Raw genomic sequence first — 6,000 nt, forward strand, 5'->3', positions numbered from 1 at the left:
TGTTAGACTGATTTTAGTGGAATGATTCATTACCCGTTTAGGGTTAATTACAACTAAAGTACTGCCAATGGTCGGTTGTGGGTGCATTGTTTTGAGAGTCGCACCCATGACAATTAAGGACCGGTTCACGCGAAACCCTAGAAGTAATTTAGTGCTAACCACAAGCTGAGTATGAGCAATGTGGGATTTAAAGCGTAGCTTCGAACTATTTGACGTACCAAGACAAGGGTGGCATGATGGAGTATGGACGGAACATCGTGGTATAACGATAGCCTCTGATGCTTCTAGATTCACCAAGGCACAAGAGGGGACTGCTCGACTTGGTGTAACGGAGGGGGTGAAATCTGAAGTGTGGTGCGATTAAATAGGGAGGGTTATGTGACAGGTCCTATCACGGTATCCTTTTCGATGTGTCACGGTGGCATGTCGGCACACGTTCAAGTGCAGTGGAGCTGTGTCTTGGGGTACAGTAGTACACCTCTGATCAGAGTAAATCTGTTCGAATAGTTATGCCAATGGTCACGAGCTGACTTCTAGATTTACTGTGATTAGTTGAACCTTTAATAACCTGAGTAAACTGGCTTTCACTTGGGACTATTGCAACGTAGTGTAACGTTGAGTAGTGGTCGAGCCTGTTGCAGCATGGTATAACGTTAAACAGTGTGGAGATGCTTTATTTAAATGTTGTACTTATTTAATTAAATCATGTTATTCTATTTAAATCCCTGTTTAACTTAATTGCTGCTTTTGTGTAACTAACCCTAGCCCTTCTTTGAACTTTTCCTGCATTCCTTTATTACTCACTTTCCGTGCTACTTGTTGAGTACGTGGTTGTACTCAGCCTTGCGTAATTTCCCCTTCAGAGGTAGAGTACGGTTCCGATGGAGGCGACTCTGAGGTTTGAGGTTTGTCTGCCGTCAAGGTGGTGCCTATGGATTGGAGCCAAGCCGCGTTGGAGCCCGATGCCCTTTATTTTATTTTCCACTACATGTCGCTAGACTTTAATTGTTATTTAATGTTGTTTCTAAAAACGATGGTGATATAATTAACTTTGTCTATTGGTGTACCCCGGCTGGTCCTGAACGAAGATTTTAATACACAATAAAGTTCAGAAATTCATGTAAGAAATTTTTAGGCATGACACGTGCTGGGAAGCACAGGGGAGAAGAGAAGAGAGATGAGAGATGAGAACACGGGAGTGACGGGAGAGAAGGGAAAAGAAGAAGGAAAAAGAAAAAAAATAAAATAATCTGACATGCGGGACCCACCGACGCTATGTTAGTAAAATCGGTTAAAAATTGATTCAATATTTTTTATGGACCTTTTTTAAACGGATTATACAAGTTTAGGGGTACATTTCTAGTATTCCAGTCAAAAGACGAAAAACAAACTTGACATTAAGTTCACGGACCCGTTTAACTTTTTCCAAAAGGCTAATGCGCCCGCCGCGCGGCAGTGATGGCCCACCTACTGTTGTGGCCCAACTTACGCCCTGTTTAGTTCCAAAAACTTTTTCTAAAAATATCACATCGAATCTTTGGATATCTAAATGAAGCATTAAATATACATAAATAATTAAACTATTTGTATAGTTATGGGGAAAATCGTGAGACGAATCTTTTGAGCCTAATTAGTACATGATTAGCCATAAGTGCTACAGTAACCAATACTCCGAGTAATTAGGCTCATAAGATACGTCTCGCGGTTTCCAAGCGAAATTTGAAATTTATTTTTTAATTAGACTACGTTTAATACTTTAAATATATGACTGTATGTGTTGACGTGACCTCTCTCCCAAAAATTTTTGGGAACCGAACGCACCTTTAGCGGCAAGTGTGTGGCACCTTTTTATTTTCTTTTGCTTTTTTTACATGTATAAAAAAGTTATAAAATTTTTTACATGTATAAACTTTTTTATACATGTATAAAGAACTTGTATAAAAAAGTTATAAAAAAATTTATTTTCTTTTGCTACATGTATATAAAGTTTACATATAAAAATTTATATGTATAAAGATTTTTATAGTAATTATATATCTATAAAAAAATTTATGTATATGTAATTTGTATATCTATGTAGATTTTTATAGGGAAAGTTTGTATGTGTGTGTATATATGTATATTATATATATAAAGTTTATATATATATATATATATATATATATATATATATATATATATATATATATATATATATATATAAACTTTACAAATAGGAGTCTTTAACTTTATAGGTATAAAATTTACCTGTATAAATTTAAATGTATAAAGATTTATATATGAAGAGTTTGCATGTATAAAGTATATAGGCATAAAATTTATATGCGTGTAAGTTTATATGCCTAAGTACACAAGTGTTACAGAGAGAGAGGGGCATAAAACGATCCACCTCGTCTCCCGAACGGCCACCCCACCCACCTGCCACCCAGCACCATCAATTCCCCAAAATCCCACTGGTTATCGAGTGCGTCTCCTCCTCCTTGCTGCGGCGCTGCCTGCCATGGCAGTCGCCGCGGCACTCTTGGGCCTCCTGGCGCTCATAGATGCGGCGTCCGCAACCCACGTCAACTTCACCACATCCACGATCATCCACCGCGAGGAAGTCGATCTCTGCCGCGAGGACATGCCGATCTTCTACCGCGAGGAAGTCGATCTCTACCGCGAGGAAATCGATGTCTACCGCGAGGACATGTTTTCCTTCGTCGGGATGGTCATGGAGGTGGATTCGACGACGACTTCTGCGAGGAACCGTCACGATCCCACGTCTTGCTCCCTCGCGAAGGTCAACGCAACGGTGTCTTCGACGACGACGTCCCGCGAGCGCCTTCGTCAACGTCGTCCTTCCGCGACTACGTCTTCCTCGTCGTCGACGACATCACCATCACCACTGACACCACCACCTCCGCCTCCACCTCCGCCGCCACCGCCTCCTCCGCCACCTCCTCCGCCACCGCCACCACCTCCTCCACCGCCACCCCCGCCACCGCCACCGCCGCCGCCGCCTCCTCCGCCACCACCGCCTCCACCGCCACCGCCGGGAGGCCGCGACTTCACCAGCAATCTTGGGGTAACACTTCGGTCTTTGTTCAAGACGGCGAAGCGACTCTGTTCGAAGATTGCCGAGGAGAGGTGTCCGAGGAGTAGGTGCTGCTGCCACTGCCCTACGACAAGGATATACCAGAATTGCCCGTCTGCATCTTCTGCATCTGGTTAGGGTAGCTGTCGAGACTGCCTTGTGTGAATGACTGCCTGGGTAGCTTTCGAGACGCAGTAGTTTCAGTAGGACGTTCTTTGTTAGCTCGGACGAACTGAGACACTGGGTCTGTTTGTTGCCTTGGCTGTTGTTTCCTGGGGATGTTTTTTTTTCTTCTGGGGGCATTGAGTAAACAGTTCGTTGCATGTGTTGATTTATTTTTCCAGATTGTTAGCTGTCACTCGTGAATTTTTCTTTTGTGAGGGTGGGGGTTACTCGAATTTTCGCCTGTTCGATGGCGCCGTCGTCGCGTCGTTCGCTATCGCCGGCTCGCGCATGCTGCAGTGGTCACGCACGCCCATCGCCGCCATGCACCGACGCCACCACAACCGCACACTTGCGTACATTGCTGCAGAGTGCAGACACGCCGCATGCCCGCAGCCCATCACCGTTCACCGCCATACGCTAGGTATATGTATCGCATAACATCCGCAGCACATTGCTTCCTCTCAACTAATCGGGTGTGTACTCAGGTACGGGTTACCCATCGAATTTATTGTACCCCGGTCAGAGATAGGGACGGGAAAATTCTATACCTACGACCGCTAACGGGGCAGGTGTGGAACAATTATATGTATTTAGAGATGATAACGTATTTAGATACCCGATGAGTAGATATATGTTGCCATCCCTAGCCGTCTTGCGTCGATGGGCCACAGGCCGCGGTCGTGCATTGCGCCTTTTTCGATTGTCGTCCCAAGTATTACCACGACACATGTGTTGCGCCTTTTTCGCCTATCGTCCCAAGTATTACCACGACACGTGCACGTAGGACGATGACACGATACGCGTCCGTGAGGTCAATATTGATAAAATCACCATGATTGTTTCGCTGTCGATGGACACAATGTTTACTAAAAAAATATTAGTTGTAAATAAGACTAGAATTTAAACTTGGCGGACAAATTCCACCGTAAGAAACCTAACCAGTTGACCTCGATCCTATTACATTTTTATCTTCGTTGTCTGCATAGGTTAGGATTGTTTTTCTCATAGTACTTATGTACAATTAAAATTATTGTTATTCGTAGCAATGCACGGGCTATTTTCTAGTAATTTAAAATATGTGGGCGGTCAAAAACCAAATGATATATTTGTAAATATAAAATAATTTATAAATAAAACTTTTATAGATGTATTCTTAGCGATCTAAAAGTTAAAATTAGAAAATAAAATTTGGTGAAAAACTTCTAAATTAACTCCACATTTATGGTAAAAAATTTAAATTTTAGTTTATAAATATAAGTAGAAGCGAAGAGATTGGTTTAGATTTTTGGACCGAGCATACCTAGAACTAAGTTACGAATTCGATTGGACCTGCGGACAAACATGTGCAATATAATCCGGAACCAAGCAAGCCTGCAACTTCAACCCGCGAGCAAAAATTTCAGCCAGATTGAAAACATGCACGATCAAGCAGGTCTGTAATTTGTAGTAACAGAGAATAGATTGGGCTCGAAGGCATTCATAATTATTCATCTTTTTTGAAGTCACAACTCCTTCCATTAAAAAACTAAAAAAATACCAACCCGATATTCACGTAGTCTAACCGATAAGAATTTCCAGTTCAATCAACACAACTAATCCATCTCGACACCAAACAGTCCTAATAAAATCTCAACGAACTCCAAAATCTTGCAAAGTTCTGCAACGAGCCCGCGGCCATCGCCGTCGGAGTCGATGTCGCTGTCTTCGCCATCCGAGCTCACCACACCGCACTCGTCTTCCGCTTTGCCGTTCTCGTAGTGGCGTCCTCCCCTAGCGAACTGCGCTGCGTCTGCGCCACCAGCCCCCACGTATACGTTGAACACACAACGTGGTGAGGCTATGTCCGCCGGAAGTGGTTCGGGCGGAGGAGGCGCAGCGGATGTGGTCGAGGCGGCGGGGAGAGCGAGGAGATACTGGGATGAGCTGGCGCGATCGGGGAAGATCGTGTTGGTGACGGCGCCGCGGTCGGCGAAAGAGGCTGAGGAGGAGCTCGGGCTGAAGCCGACGCGCTCAACGACAACGCTGTCGGAGAACTTGTCAGAGGAGCCCCCCTCGGTGGTGGTGAAGGTCGCGGCCGTGGAGTCGACGTTGGCGGAAGAGGATAAGCGCTGGCGGGTGCTCGGGCTGAAGCCCACGCGCTCGACGACGCCGCTGTTGAAGACATTGGTCAAGGAGGCGCCCACGTGGGTGGTGAATGTCGTGGTCGGGGAGTCGACGGTTGCGGAGGTGGATGATGGCTCGTCGGTGGCGTGCTCGGCGGCGCCGCAGTCGGGGAACTTGGCGGAGGAGGCGCGCTCGTCGGTGAAGATCGTGGCGTGGGAGTCGACGATGGGGTTCTCGACGGCGCCGCAGTCAGCGAACTTGGTGGAGGAGGCGCGCTCGTCGGTGAAGGCCGTGGCGTGGGAGTCGACGGTGGGGTGCTCGACGGCGCCGCAGTCAGCGAACTTGGCGGAGGAGGCGCGCTCGTCGGTGAAGGCCGTGGCGTGGGAGTCGACGGTGGCGCGCTCGTCGAATGTGTCGGTGCGTGCGGGTGCGTCGACGTCGGTGGAGATCGGCGTGGCGCCGCCGGAGGGTGTGCTGATGTCGGCGGAGATCTGCACGACGCTGTCCCGTGCGCCGCAGTCGACGGCGGTAGCCGCGGCGGCTGTGAGCAGGACCAGCGAGATGGGAAAGAAGAGGGCTCGAGGCCAAGCCATGGCCAAATGTGTAAAGTGGGAGAGAATTCTGAGGGGTTCTAATTTCTAATGTGAAATTATAGC

The sequence above is a fragment of the Oryza brachyantha genome, chromosome 6 (genome assembly GCF_000231095.2).
Source record: "Oryza brachyantha chromosome 6, ObraRS2, whole genome shotgun sequence".
NCBI lineage: Eukaryota > Viridiplantae > Streptophyta > Magnoliopsida > Poales > Poaceae > Oryza > Oryza brachyantha.